This window comes from Arachis ipaensis, chromosome B4 (genome assembly GCF_059453495.1).
Source record: "Arachis ipaensis isolate K30076 ecotype BB chromosome B4, ASM5945349v1, whole genome shotgun sequence".
Classification (NCBI taxonomy): domain Eukaryota; kingdom Viridiplantae; phylum Streptophyta; class Magnoliopsida; order Fabales; family Fabaceae; genus Arachis; species Arachis ipaensis.
The window spans coordinates 73,514,528-73,531,068 of NC_142439.1; positions in this window are offsets into that span (position 1 = coordinate 73,514,528).

Consider the following 16,541-nt stretch of genomic DNA (forward strand, 5'->3'; position numbering starts at 1 on the left):
CCTTGTGTAACAGCCCAGACCACCCACTTGCACGATATTGTCTACTTTGGCACACAAGGCCTCACGATTTTGCCTTTGATGATAGGGATGATAGCCGAAGCCCCCCACACTCACTCATCAAAACACGTCATGCTAGGGAGAGGTGTCCACACCCTTATAAAGCATGCTTCGTTTCCCTCCCCAACCGATGTGGGACCTTACACCATGTCTGTGGCATTTTGAGTAGGATTATCGGAGATTCAATTGCTCATCCTCGTGCAGATTGACTGACCTATTCTGGCGTTTAGTTTGGATCAGAGGAGATTAATAACCACTATCCCTGGCTTAATTACTTACAGCCTTGCTATTAAATGAATCACTCATTATTAAAGTAGTTAGTAAGAAGTATTACTCTGGAAGAATAAGCATCTCTGAGGCCTTAACTGATTTTTCACTATTGTTCCTACGTCAATTCTTTATTGCTTTCGTTATTGTTTTGTTTATGCGCCTACAACAACAATAATCAACTTTCTATTTGCCTAACTAAGATCTGCAGGATAACCACAACTCGCTCAATCCAACAATCCTCATGGGATTCGACCCTCACTCCCCGGAGGTATTACTTGGACGACCCGATGCACTTTCTAGTTCAATGATTGACAAAATACCGGTTGTCTTGCTCCTTAGATCAGGTACTTTTTATTAGTTTTTCCTTTAATTGCTTTTCTTGTTAACTTTTGAAAACTCTTTAAAAATATTTCTCAAAAATTTCTTTTTAGTAATCTTTTTCTTTTGTTTGAGTCTTGTGCCAAATCTTAAGTTTGACGTCTGATGAATCCACATTTCATGGTATTTATTTGCTCTATTTGGGTAGATTTCATCAACTTTTCTTGCACTTATCCATTGAAATAGCTTAGTTTTGTGATTTCTTCTTAATTGTGCTTGAAAGTGAAAACATGCTTTTTAGGCCTTTTAATTGCTAAATTTTATTCACTTTAATCCCATTTGATTCCTTGATGTGTTTGTTAAGTGATTTCAGGTTTCCAAGGCAAGTTTGGGTTGAAGAAGTGGAAGGAAAGCATGCAAAATAGGAGAATTCAAGAAATGAAGGATTTGGAAAGTTGCCAATCCTGACCTCTCTGTACTAAATTGGTCATAACTTGAGCTATAGAGGTCCAAATGAGGCGGTTCTAGCGGCATTGGAAAGCTAACGTCCGGAGCTTCAAAATGATATATAATTTTTTATAGTGGAAATAAGTTGAGGTGTGCGTACTCACACAACTTTTGCGTATGCACAGGTCCTGGCACATGACCTCATTAATTGCAACTCGCTGGCAGCAATTTTTGAGCCCCCAAAACCCAATCCAACTCATTTTTGAAGCTATTTCAACCCCAATTCAAGTGGAATCAAGGGGGGGGACAATTAGGTTTAGCTTTTACATGCTTTTCTCTTAGTTTCTAGAGAGAGAAGCTCCCCCCTCTCTCTAGAATTAAGTTAGGTTTAGTTAATTTCTCTTTAATTTCGGCTTTTAGTTCTTGTTCTTGTGTAGTTTCATTTATGTTTTCATGTTCTTTCATCTTGTTCTTCTTAATCTCCCTTGTTATTTGCTTTATTTTGTCATTTTTATGTTTATGGATATTTTTGTTACCTTTTAATTTCAATTAATGCAATTTATGTTTTATGTTCATTTATTGCTTCCTTTAGTTGTTATTGTCATTTTCTTGCTTTGGTAGCTTTAGAATTTATTTTATTGCAATTTAATATTATTTTATTTTCATGCATACTAAGTATTTGATAAAATATTTGGCTTAGTTTTTACATAGTTTTTCCTCACTCTTGGCTTGAAATTGATGACTTTGGTGATCCTTGAGTCATTAATGTCCATTCTTGTTTGATACATTAGAGTAGTTAGTTGATTTAGTCTCCCTTGACTCTATGTGACCCATTAGTGTTGACATAGGACTTAGGGATTGAAATCAACTATGCCTATTTGGCTTATCCTCGATGTAGGGTTGACAAAGTAGGATTAACTTTTCATAATCATCATGTGTTTGTGGTCAATGGCTAGGATAGGTAACTGACGAACAGATTTTTGCGAGTAATGAATTTCACAATTAAATTCTCGTTGCTAGTATAGTTTCTAAACCAACAAAGGATCCTTTCGTACAAAAGTTTTGGTTGTCACATAAGCAAACCCAATAAAAATAAACCGAAGTATTTAAACCCCGGGTCGTCTCTCAAGGAATTGCAGGGAGGTGTATTTATTATTGGTTATGAGTTTTTCGAGAAATTTTAAGGATTGAAGAACAAAAAAGTAAATAATTGTAAATTAAAGCAATGAAAATAAATGAGAGGTTTTATGTAATTAAATTAAAAAGCTTGGCTAGGAGAAGATTAATCGGAAGTTCTATCCTTGTTGAATTTTCCAAGATTAATAGTAATAGGCTGTTGTCTCTACTTAGTTATCCTTTACTAAATAAAATAAAGTTAAGTTGGGAGCCAACTTCTATTCACAAGTCCTAATCCTCTCCCTTAGGAAGGATTAGCGTTAGTGGCAAGAGAGCCAATCACAAATTAACTCTTGAGTCTTCCAACTCAAGGGTCTCCTATTAATCAACTCCCAAGTCAAGTTGGGAGTCTACTCTATTAACATGAATACCATCTTCGTTGTTATGAAAAAGGAATAGAAAAGAGACATGATAATTAAAATAAAATTGGAAGCAATTAAATAAAGAATAAAATTAAATGAAAAAGTACTCTTGCACTAATAATTTAAAGGAACATTGAACCCAAAATTGAGAAGAAGAAGAAATCCTAATCCTAAAACCTAGAAATTATCAATAATGGAATGTGTGTGAATGAATCAATAAATTCACCCACTCTGTAGCCTCTAATATGTGTTTTCTGGGCCAAAAACTAGGTCAAAAACAGCCCAGAAATCGCCCCCCAGCAATTTTTGATACGTCCAGCACGCGGCTCTGTCACGCGTACGCGTCGCCCACGCATACGCGTCACTTGTCTGCGGCACAATCCACGCGTACGCGTGCTTCACGCGGGCGCATCGCCTAACAGCAAGGCAGATATGGCAAATTATATATCGTTGTGAAGCCCTGGATGTTAGCTTTCCAACGCAACTGGAACCGCCTCATTTGGACCTCTATAGCCAAGTTATGATCAATTGAGTGCGAAGAGGTCAGGGCTGACAACTTTGCAGTTCCTTTAGCTTCTTGTATTCCTTCCACTTTTGCATGCTTCCTTTCCATCCTCTAAGCCATTCCTGCCCTGTAATCTCTGAAAACACTTAACACACATATCATGGCATCGAATGGTAATAAGAGATGATTAAAATTAGCTAAATTAAGACCGAAGAAACATGTTTTCAATCATAGCACAAAATCAGGAAGGAAAATGTAAAACATGCAATTACATGAATAAATGTGAGAATAGTGGATAAAATCCACTCAATTAAGCACAAGATGTACCACGAAATAGTGGTGCATTAGTAACCTTAGCTCTCAATTACTTACCAAGAGGTTTCTTGCAATTTGGAGTTTTATTGCTTTGACTTTAATTTCTTACATGATCATTTAATTTCTTTGATGTTTAATTTCTTGCATGTTTAGTTTTCATACTCTTGGTTGAGAAATTGGATGTTTGGGTGGAATTGAGTTGTGGATGTCTATTCCGCATTGTGTGAGGATTGTTAATTGGTTTGGTTTTTCTTGACTCTAAGTGACCCACTAGTGTTGACTTAGGACTTAGGGATTGGATTCAATTATGCCCTTTTGACTAATCCTCAAGTAGGCTTGACTAATTGGGATGAATTCCACACAATTGCCATGTTTGTGGTCCACAACTAGGATAAGAAACCTAGATTACCCACTTATTGCCAAGAGTCCTTTTTAGCATTTAATTTCCATTTTCATTGCTTTTACTTGCTTCCATTTAGTTTCTTGCATGTCAAGTTACTTTCTTGCTATTTACATTCCTTGCTCTCTCTTGCATTCACAATCCCCATTTCTCTCAAAGCCAATAATATGACATTTCATTGCAACTCCTAGGAAAGACGACCTGAGAGTTAAATACTCTCAGTTTATATTTGGTTTAATTTGTGATAACATTTGATTGATGGTCAATTTGTTGAGTTAGGACTATACTTACAACGCTAATTCCATTTTGATAATCAAATTCCTAACCTATGCAAATCGGCCATTGTCAATGTCCCTTTGGTTTTCATTTCTTTTCTTGAATTTTCGAAAATTGTTCTTGCTTTTCTTTCTTGGTGTTCGTACTTTTCTTGGTATTTTTCTTTGTTTGATTTCAAAATTTTTAAGTTTGGTGTCTTTTAGTATTTTTCCTTTTCAATTTTTCGAAATTAGTGTCTTCAATTTCAAAAATTTTAAGTTTGGTGTCCCATTGGTAATCTTTTCATTTAATTTAACTTCTTATCTTTTTCTTTAATTTTCAAAATTTGTTATCTTATCTTTATTTTAAAATTCAAAATTTAAAAGTTTAGTATTTTGTTAGTTTCTCTTTCTTTCAAATTTAAAATTCAAAATCTTTGTTTGACTTTTTCTTTTAAGTTCAAAAATTTTTTCAAATCTTTTATCTTTAATTTCAAATCTAGTTAGTTACTTGTTTATTTTATCTTGTTTTAATTTTAAGTTTGGTGTTTCTTTCTTTCAAAATTTGAATTTCAGAATTTCTGATTGACTTTCTATTTTTAATTTTCAAAATTTTTTAAAATATCTTAATTTTCATATCTTATCTTGATCTTGATCTTATTTATTTATTGTTTTCTTTTTTGATTTTCAAAATTTGTTATCTTATCTTATTTTCATTTAAAATTCAAATTTTAAAATTTGGTGTTCCTTTAGTGTTTTCTCTTTCTTATTGAATTTAAAAAAATTTTAAACCTCTTTCTTTCTAATTCTTTTAAATTTTTCAAAATTTTTAAATTATTTTTTATTTTATTTATTCTCAAATTAGTTTTCTATTTTTTATTTTATTTTATTTAATTATTTACAAATTTTTAATTCAAAAACAAAATTTCTAATTCTTGTTTCTTTTAGGATATCTCATTGGGAGCTCCCTATACTATGTCATAGAGACTCCTATTTTTCTTTGTTTCTTATCTGTGTGTGCAGGAATAGAAAGAATTCACTATAGACCCAATTGGGAATGCACAACCCAAAAGAAATTTGGGGTCTTATACAACTCGCACTCCTGGTTTCTATGGAAGGAGTATTAGTGTACCTTATATTGATCCAGATGACTTTAAGGTCAACAGAAACCTAATCATGCTGATACAGCAACATTTCCAGTTTCATGGATGCCCACAGGAAAATCCCAATAAATTTATCTCTAACTTCCTACAGTTTTGTGACACTGTACAGACCAATGCAATGGAGCCTGAAGTCTTCAGGCAAATACTCTTCCCATTTGCTCTGACTGATCAAGAAAAGCTATAATGGCTTTTTGAACCCAGAGGAAGTGTGAACACCTGGGATAAGATAGTTAACAAATTTCTGAATAGGTTCTCTCCCTCGCAGAGATTGACTAAGCTAATAATAGACGTTCAAACTTTCAGGCAGAAGGAGAGCAAGTCCCTCTATGATGCTTGGGAGAGGTACAAGTTGATGTTCAGGGACTGCCACCCCCATATGTTTTCAAGTTGGGGCAAGATAGTCCTCTTTTATGAAACCATCTCTGAGATGGCCAGGAGGTCAGTAGATCACTCTACAGGTGATTCTCTGTATTTGATAGAAACACATGAAGAGGCAGACAAGCTCATTGAGATGGTTGCCAATAACTAGTACTTATACTCATTCGAGAGGACTCTAGTTAGGAAGGAAGCTCAAGGGTGGAGGAATCACTCAAGCAGGATGGAACTTGAATGTCCAATGGGGAGTAGAGTAGATGTTGAACGCTCAGAGAGGGGGGCAATGGACATCAATTCAAAAGACGTTCCCCTTAGGCGCCTTGACAACCCCTTTCCAGTTACTGTGGACACTCATCCTGCATTACACAAGGCCTCAAAGTACAGAGCCAAACTGCCATACCATCAGAAACTTCAGAGACCTCCTAACACTCTTTCTAGTGACATGGAGTTGAATCCAGAAGAAGAGTGTAAGGCCCTCATCAGGACCAAGGAGGCTGAGCCTAAAGTCGTACACACTGTTGAGGAACTAAATGAAGAAGAGGCTCAAAAAGAGGCTGGAAGCACACTGTTACATGCCCCTCTTATGGGAAGAAAGCCTGAAGCACCACACCCTCAGAAGCCTCAAAAGGAGACTAAGGACGAGCACTACTCACAATCCTTGGAAGACTCTAAGAAGTTACAAATCAATATTCCTTTTGCTGAGGTTTCAGAGCAAAAACCTCTCTCTGCTGCATTTGTGAAGAGCTTGCCCACTGAAAAAAAAGCATAAAAAAACATAGAAGGTGAGTTTTTTGAACTAACAATTCAAGAAGTTCTTGATGATAGGTACACTCCACCTATCACACAATAACCAAGTCCTGAATTCATGGTGGTGAAGACAATCAAGGAAATCCCTGCAAAGGAGATTATGACCAAGGAACTAAAGATGATATCCATGAAGAAGAAAAGGTCTGCAAGAAATAATACAACCCCTACCCTAACAAGCAAGGAGAAGCAAGCTAATAACAATAACAGAAAGCTTGTTAGGAGGAATTCAAATCTAAGGGCACTAATCTTCTCCTCTTTTCCCATGGAGTCATTTCTTTTAATAAACTGGAAGAAGAGGAAGAAAGTCAATAATCAAGTGTCAAGCTAATGACAGTAAAGAAGCGCTTGTTGGGAGGCAACCTAACTATAAGTATCCTATAGCATTTTCTTCTTTTCTATTTTCTTTCTGTTATTTTAGTTTGATTTCATATTATCTTATTTTCTATTATTTTTCATAGTTTTCCTCTTTTTCTAACATTTATGATCATGTGTAGCACTTAGAACAAAAACAGGAACACATTGGGGAGAAACAGAACACCCTGGAGGGTGCCCCTTACTGGCGTTCAATGGCAGAAGGGGGAAGAGAGCATGGGCGTTCAATGCCTATAAGGGGAGCAGTCCTGGCGTTTAACGCCTATAGAGGGCCAAGTTTTCTTTCCTTGAGAACAAGCAAACCTTTTAAGTTTGGTGTTGTAGAGCGAGCTATAGCAGTATATTATCATCAATGGCACCAAAGGGAGGTGAATCATCTTCACAGAAGAGCACAGTCTAAGCAACCATCAGTACTAAGGTGGTTGAGTTTCATCCCCCCTTTCTTTCTATTTTTTAGTATTTCATTTTGTTTTATGTTTTCTATTCTATCTTTTGCATGATCGCCACTAGGATTTCCTTTGCTTTTTAGTTTAAAAAAAGAAAAAAAATTCAAATTTTCAATTTTTTTTTGGGTTTAAGATATCCTATATATCCCCTACCAAGCTGAAAAAGAAAAATTTATTTGAAAAACAAATAGTGAGATACATAAGTCTCAAGTATATCATGAGTCATTCCAATTATTTTGAGATGTGGTAGCCTTGTATTTATCTTCTGAATGTATGAATTAACTGTGCATAATTGATATTGAAGTTGAGCATATTGACTTTTGAAGAACAGTGAATTTATAGAAGTATTATTGGTTATCTGAAAAATAAAAAATATTAATTCTTGAAGCAAGAAAAAGCACCAAAAAGAAAAAGAAAAAAATAAAACGAAAAGAAAAAGAAAGATCAAAAGAGAAAAAAGACAATAGCAAGGATCCAAGGCTTTGAGCATGAATGGTTAGGGAGGGTCAATAATTGGCCTAAAAAGGTCAAATGAGTTGCTATCCCTAACTATATGCTTGTGGTATGAAGGTGTCAAGTAAAATGCTTGAGACTGAGCAGTTAAAGTCGTGATCCCAAGGCTAAAGAGTACGCTTAAGAACTCTTGGCACCACTATCTGGGAATTTAAGCAAAGCTAAATTCGAATCCAAAGGGTTCCCTCAGTTAAGTGCATGTGACATTTGTGTATCCGGTGGAAATACTTGAAAACAAAATGCTTAGAGTCACAGCTAGGCTCAGAAAGGTGCAAAGCACCAAAAGAAAAAAGCTATGTTCAAGAATCAAGAAAAGCTAAAAGAAGAGAATCAATAATATCATCCGAAGGGGTGTCAATATTTCTGAGCTTCAAAGGAAAGTGAGATGCCAAAACTGTTCAGAGGTAAAGAGCTAATAGTCTCATTCAGTATTTGAAACTGAGCTTCATTGACAACTCTGAGGCCAATTGTATTTTTCTCTTCCATTTGTCATATCTTGTGTTTGGTTGCTTGAGTACAAGCAATACTTTAAGTTTGGTGTTATGATGAGCGGATATTTTATACCCTTTTTAGTACCATTTCCATAGTGTTTTTTAGCACATTTTATCAAGTTTTATTATGTTTTAGTATATTTTAGTGCAAAAATCACATTTTGGATGCTACTTTGAGTTTTTGTGTTTTTGTTATGATTTTAGGTGATTTTTGGGTGAATTTGACAAGTTCTGGCAAAGTTTGATTCAGAGGCAAAGAAAGGATAGCAGATACTGTCAAATCCTGACCTCTGTGCATTCCAACGAGCATATCTGGAGCTATACATGTCCAACTGACGCGCTCCTAATGGCGTTGGAAAGCTAACTTCCAGAGTTTTCCAGTACAATAGTCTATACTTTTCTTTGGAAAGGACTGCCTAAAATGGGCATTGAATGCCCAACTTACTCCCTTTCGGGCATTCAACACCCAAACAGGACCAACCTCCCAAGTTGAACGCCCAAACTGGCATTCAACACTAGCCAGGGAGTAGGACTAGCAAAGTTCAGTACCAGAATCCAAGTTAAATGCCAGTCTTCAGCCCAAGTCACTCCTAGTGGGCCCCAAAGTGGATTTTAGCACCCCTTAGCTTACGTAGTCATATTTTTGTAACTTTTAAATTTAAATTAACATCTTTTAGGTCTAGTATTTACTATAAATAAGGGACTTCCTTTCTCTTGAGGATTATGCCTCCTAGGAGGGGAGAAGCACAGACACACTACTTCTGTTTTCTCTGTAAAGTATGAGCAACTAAACCTCCTAGGTTAAGGATAAGAGTGCTGCTCATTCCCATGGATTAATGTTATTACTTTTCTACTTTAATACATGTTTGATTCCATTCTATGATGTATTGTCATTCTTCATCTTTATGAATTTGAGGTGGAACGAAAGTATGACCCCTTATTCTACATGAGTTCCTTACGAGTCCTGACCCAGATAATATTGAACTACAGCTTGAGAGTACATCACAGGTTCCAACAAGTTATTTGGGCTAATTGGGACATGTGACATGAAATCTTGTTAGTCATGGGTAATTGAGGTCCCTATGGCATTAAGGCTCGAATACTGAGCATCATTCTCCAATTTGGAAGATTCGACCTTGTTTGTAGCATTTTGAGTAGGATCATCAGAGATTGAATTGCGTGAGCTTCACCGTCAACCAGATTGACTGACCAGTTCTGCCATGGATTATGTGCGTGCACAGAGGACCGTGCAACGTTTAAGTGTGGGGGAGGATCCACAACTTTGGGGAGTAAATTTCTCTTTCTAAACACTTTGCAAATACTTTCTAGTTTTGGTAATTTTGTTTCTTGTGAATATTTGTTAGAATTCCATTACATTGCATTTTGCTTTAGTTTGCTTACATATATACATATATATCTTAGCTTGCTATAGTTTTATGGTAGTAAATATTTGCATGTTGCCTAGTATAGGAAATAAGTTTGGTAAAAATAACAAGGAATTTGCAACAAATCTCTTTTTGGGCACTCCATTGGTTGGATTTGAAAACTTGTTTTTTAACTTGCTTGAAGCATATCTTTTATGGAACATAGAAAAGATTTAGAACAAAACACCAAGTGAGATTTGAGCTTTAATTGTGTGGTTTCACATTTTCAACCACAAATTTTGTTCTTGTGTGTTATACTTTTTTATGATTGTGATCTTAGATTTGCTTGAATCTTTATGTCCTAAATTTGATGTTCTAAATACATCTATTATGATTGAGGCTATTTTTGAAATTGAACTCACTAACCCATATGGCTAACCCTTACATTTACCTTTGTAACCCACTTTTGAGCCTCTTAATTCTCCTTTTCTTCTAATTTTAAGCACATCTTTTGCCCTAAGTGAAAAACCATTAATATCCATGAATTGTATCTTTGATTAGCTTGGGTTGAGGAGTGTGTGTTAATCAAGTGTGGGGAAAATTTGTGGAGAAACATTAGTAGCAAGTTTACATTGGGTATTCATTGAGAAAACTTGGAAAAATGGGCAAACACTCATGCATGCATTATTTAAAACATATGCATTCCCTTTTGATGATAAAAGAAAAGAGAAATTTTGGTATATATACTTTTGAAAAAAAAAAGAAGTAAAAGGAAAAGAAAAAGAAAAAAAAGGGAATGAATGATAATAATAATAATGCTAAATAAAGAATGCATATGTGTGTGAATTTGAAAGAAGATGCATGAGTGAATGTGAGAAAAGAAATGAATGGGAAGTTAGGTTGTTCTCTTTTATGTAAATAGGTTGATATAGGATTAGGCGGGATACTTGAGCTAATCAAAGATCCAATCTACTAGTCCACTTAACCATATTAATCCTACCCTTACCCTAGCCCCATTACAACCTTCCAAAGACCTCATGATATTTGTATTCATGCATCAAGTATTTGTTGATTGTTAGATGACTAGCAAATCCCAGAAAAACATGATTAAAGGAGCATTGAGTGATTAAGCCCTACACACTGAGCGATTAGAGCGTAAACACTTCCGGTGAGAGATTCGGTTGCTTAATTCTATGATTCCTTTTCTCATCTTGTATCTTCTTGCAAGTTTCCATTTAGCTTTTGAAAATTTCAAATCGAATCTTTGGACATTGTTCACATTGCATTGATTCTTTGCCTTGGCCCTAAGGCCTACTTTGGATTAATTGGAATTCTATTGTTTGTTTTTGCCAAACTCAATAGGAACCATAGTATAGATATAGATAGATAACATTTTGCATAGTTGCATGCACATAGGTAGTTGCATTGAATAAGTTGCTTGCCCTTTTTACCCTTCTCCTTTGATTGTGATTAGCATGAGGACATGCTATTGTTTAAGTGTGGGGGAATTGATGAGTCCACATTTGACGATAAATTTTGGAATGAATTGAGTGGATTTCATCATATAATCCCACATTTATTCACCTAAATGGCATGCTTTTGTGTCTTCTTTCTAAATTATGTCTAATTATAAAAACATGCTATTTTGTGCTTATTTTAATCAATTTTATTCCCCTTTCATTCCATTCGATGCCTTGATACTTTTGATGAGTGATTTCAGGTGTAATAGGTTGGAATGGCTTGATAAGAGTGGAAGAGAAGCATGCAATTGGGAGAAAACATGAAGAAAACAAAGGAGAAGCACACAGCCATGTATGCGTACGCACAACTACCTGTGCATACGCACAAGTCCCTGCACGTGACTTCATAAAAAAGTCACGTGGCTCGCGATTTGGGAGAATTTTTGGCCCATTTCTGATTTCTTTGGAGCATATAAGGAGGCTAACAACACACCCATTCAGACAATACTTCATATAATACACTTAGATAGTTTTTAGGGTAGTTTTAGGTTAGTTTTTTCTCTCAATTTTCCTTAGGTTTAATTAGGGTTTATATTTCAAGCTTTCAATTTCCAATTTTCATCTTGGATTCTAGCTATTTCCATTGTAAGTATTCCTTAATTTTCTTTTTTATTGCACTAATTGTTCTACACTTTCTTATATTTTAAGTCACTTTGTCAATACATATATGATTTTGCAATTTTGAGTTTTAATTGATGAATTTGATGTTTAGTGGTTTTTTATATGTTTGTTGAGTTGCCATTGTTGATTTTGTTCTTTGATTGTTCATAGTTTCAAGTAGTTTTCCAATTTCGCCATGTTTTATGATTATGCCCACCATGTGGTTGATGAAATGCCAATTTTGATTATGAGGTAGATTTTCATTCCTTGACTTGGGGGAATGAGTATATGGAATACTAGAGTCATAATGTCTGACATTTAGTGATAATTCTTAGGTATTAGTTATTATTGTTTCCACTAACGCTAGCTTTTTACTAAGGTAATCAGTAACTTAACTAGGATTTGTAGATTAATAACAATTATTCTCACTTGACTTACTTTTCGATGTTAAGGGTTGACTAGGTGAGATTAATCAATCATAATTATCATAGTTGTGGTTATGACAAGGAAGAAATTCCATAACTCATCCAAAGTCAAGGTTCAATTTATGTTTTGAACCACATTTCCATCTTTTTAAGCTTTACTTGTTCATATTACATACATAGTTCTTTTATTCCTTTATTAGTTTATTAATTGAAATTTTGATTGTTCTTTTATTTCTTAATTGCTTACTTCATTATTGAAAATTCCTTGCTTTTCACAACCAATTTTATGCACTTGTTGTCACTAGTTCCTAGGGAGAACGACTAGAGGTTTAACTACTCCCAGTTATTTGTATTTGAAAATTAAACTTTGTTTGTGGGAGTTTGTTATTGATTTGGACTATACTTGCAACGAAGATATTCTATTTTGTGAAATTCTAGATCAATAATAAATCTCATCCATCAAGTTTTTTTTTGTGAAATTCTATTTTGCATTCATAGGAAATTTGAACTGATTGTTTGAATTTGGAAAATAGGCCAATTTACTGCTGAAATGCTGCCGGATTTTCCCTAACCTTGTTTCATTAAATGACATTGTTTTATCAACAAGATTCTATTTGACGAATTTCTGTGTCAATAGAATCTTGTTTGCTAAAAAGGTTTTGGAAAAATTCCTCAAGAACTCCTTTACAAGTTTGGTCATGCTTATAACATTCTTTGCTTGTTTGTAATGCTAATTTACTTCTATGCATTGAATAGTTCAAGTGAATTTTCAAATTGACCATAAAGTTGAAATTCTTTTGAAAATTTGAGCCTCTTTTGCATAAATTCACAAGATTGAAAGTTTTTAATCTATGTGGCCAAATTGATTCATTTTATCTTTTTGCTTAACCTTCATTAAGTCACATAGATCATGCGATTTTCAATTCTTCTTTCAACTTGTGACTTTTATGCCTCATTATAATTTGGTATTTGAGTTAAGGTTTCACTTTTGTTAACACCAAAATGTCCTACCTTGTGCTAAGTGAATGTGCCCACTATTCTTTGATTACGTGCTCTACACGTCTAATTGCATTACTCACTTAATCATAAGGCATATTTTATTTTGCGAAGTTGAACATGAACTTGTTTGTTTTTAAAGTTCTTGGAATTTTCAGAATTAAGGGACGATCTTACTATGCACGTAACCTTTAATCTTTGTTTTCTTTTTCAACTAACCTTTTCTTTTTCTTCACATAACTTTTGACCTTTGTTTTCTTTTTCAACTAACTATTTTCTTTTTCCTCACCTAACTTTTAACTTTTCTTTTCTTTTTCAACTAACTATTTTCTTTTTTCTCACATAACTTTGACTTTCCTTTTTCCTTTTCATCTAACATTAATTTTTCAACTATTTTTTTCTCCTTTTACTCACATAACTTTTTACTTTCCTTTTCTTTTTCAACTAATTTTTTCTTTCTCTTCACTTAACTTTTAACTTTCTTTTTCCTTTTCAACTAATTTTCCTTTTAACTTTTTAACAATTTTCTTTTTCTTCGTGCATAGCAACAATGCTCATTTCTTCTCTTTACCTTTGATAAACAAGCAAGTTAGCTATCATTAATTGATTAGAAGTTGCTTCTGTTTACTTTTAACTTGAATCTCATGCATGCTTCCATTCAAATTTATATTAGTTATTCACTTCATATATATGTTGTTTTATGATTCAGTTTTCTGCTTCTGTTCACTTGATGAGGATCATCCTCTTCGGCGAAACTGACATTACCCCTGAGTCGAGCACTCCATCCGAGCATTATGAGGAGGAGGAGGCCCAGCATCATGAGTTGGAGGAAGCACGAGACCCACCAGCTGACACTGAAGGTGACACAGTGACGACTCTTTCCACTCCGCATGATCTTGAGCACCAAGGACGGTGCTACATCTTAAGTGTGGGGAGATTGTCTGACTTCAGTAGCACATTTCGGGTGAAAAATTTCATTTCCGAACACTTTTAGTTTAGTTTCTTTTTATGCTTTTTAGTTGTTGTGTATATATTTTATCTTTTTGAAAACCTTTTTACTTAGTTTGAAAGTAAAAACATGCTTTTATGCTTAATTTTGCCTAGTTTATTGCACTTTCTTAGTTATTGCACATTTTAATTTTGTTTGTACAGAACCTAGTATTATATTGCAGTGATGCATATTTTTATATTTTCTTTTAATTTTGGCTGTTACATATGCGTTTTAATTTTTAGCTATGATGTGATTTGGGATGATGTGATTTGGCTGTTACATATGCGTTTTAGTTTTTCATCCAATCACATTATATATACATATATAGAATAAATTCTAGTCAATTTAATAAAATTTCCAAGAAACTTGCTTTTTATATAGGTCATTGAAATTCAAATTGAATTGAGTTCAAAATTTTCATTGAAACTTGCATGATTCATACATTGTGGAATATAGTTTTTGAGTTAAAGAACATACAACTTGTGAGTTTTTGAGCCTTATATTGTGTGGTTACATCATTTAATCACTTATCTCATTCTTGTGTGTTTTCTTCTCTATGATACAATCTTTGGTTTGTTTAATTCTATATATCCATGTTTAATGTATGAGGCTATCACTTTATTATAGCTCACTTAACCCAAATATCCTACCATTTTAGTTACCTTTGTTTGTCATTTTGAGCCTTTTAATCCCCTTTTATTCTTTATACTACCACATCACTAGCTTTAAGCAAAAAATAATGAATGCCCCTTATTTAAATATTTGAATAGCTTAAGTTAGTGAGAGTGTGTGATGTTTAAGTGTGGGAAAAATGTGGAAACTTTGGTTGATGAATATGTGTTTTATTCTTGCTTGAAAAATTTTGGAAATTTGTGGTACATGCTAATGTAATACTATAGAAACCATATTCATTGATGTCTTTTGTATATATTATATTTCTTGTAAGAACCGAACTTAATTTACCGCCTAATTAGATAATTAATTGTCCCAAAATAGAATCCGAAAGTTTAGAGCGAGAATTTGAGGATTTAAATGTGATTTTTAGACTCAGTAGATTTTTCTGAGTTAAAAAATGTGTTTTCTGCGAAAAACTGTGAACCGACAGTTGAACCGGTTGAAGTTTGCCCAGTACTACGCGAGAAAAAGTGAAAACAGTCAAAAACCTTAGAAAAATATTAGAAATAGAAAACCGGGCATTAATTTTAAAGGTTTGGCCCGAAGTTGGGTCAAATGGGCTAAAAACGCTAACGGGTTGGACCGGGCCCAAGTTGGGCCCAAGCCCATCATATAAAACCCTCTTTAATGAGCTTTATTTAGCTCATTCACCATCAAACATAACACCACACAGCTGAGAAGAGAAGGGAGAAGAGACTCCATTGACACTATTCACCATCTTCTTCTCAAGCTCATATCTTAAGCTATAGAGCTCTGATCGCCGCACTGTTTGTGGCTACACGTTCCTCGTAGAGAGCTCTACAAAACCCATCCAAGAAAGTAGGGAGGTAACCACGAAACCTCGTTAGTTCTTCTCTCCAAAAATTTGAATCCTAGGATTTTTGGTTAAGTGAGATTTTGTGATTTTGGGTGTTTAGGTTCATTCTAACTCTTACTTAGCCTTGAATTTTAGCTACCAAAACTGTTGGACAAGGTAAGAGGCATTGAACTCTTGTGAAATTTTATTTATGATGAGCCCTAGGTTGATTTGTGATGATTTATGTATATATAGCTTGATTATTGTGAGTTTGGAGCTTGTGGTGCTTGTTGGAGTTACATTAGTGGTTTGATTGTTGTTGGACACCTAGCTTGTGCTCAAATTTGAGTTAAGGACATATTAAGAATCGGCCAAGGTATGGTTTCAGTTTCCTCTATGTAGTACATAATATTCATGGAGACTTAGGCTAGTGACCCATAGGATAGGTTTGGAAATTTATATGTTGTTGATGATTGTTTGGTTGATGATGTATAATGAATTGATGTTGTTAATGTGGTTAAATAATGAAGTTGAGATATGATGGATTGGATGAATGAATATTGTTGTTTATTAATATGAATCATGATTGAGTTGATGATGAAAATTGATAGTGATAAAATGATGATTGGTGGATATGTACTTGGAGTGTTATATATATTTGATATTGAGAATGAGAATGATGAAGTGTGATGGAAAATTGGTATAATTTGTGAAAAGTGACCCCAACAGGGTATATTGTGTTGTAGATGGGAGTTTGGTGTTGCTTTGGTTGGTTGGAGTTGTGAAAATTGGGAGATTGATAATTTGTGAACCTTTGGTAAAAACTGGTTTTTGGTGAAATTTGTCAGATCATAACTTATGTCTCAGTTTTCAAAATTAGTTGAAATTTGTTTGAAATGAAAG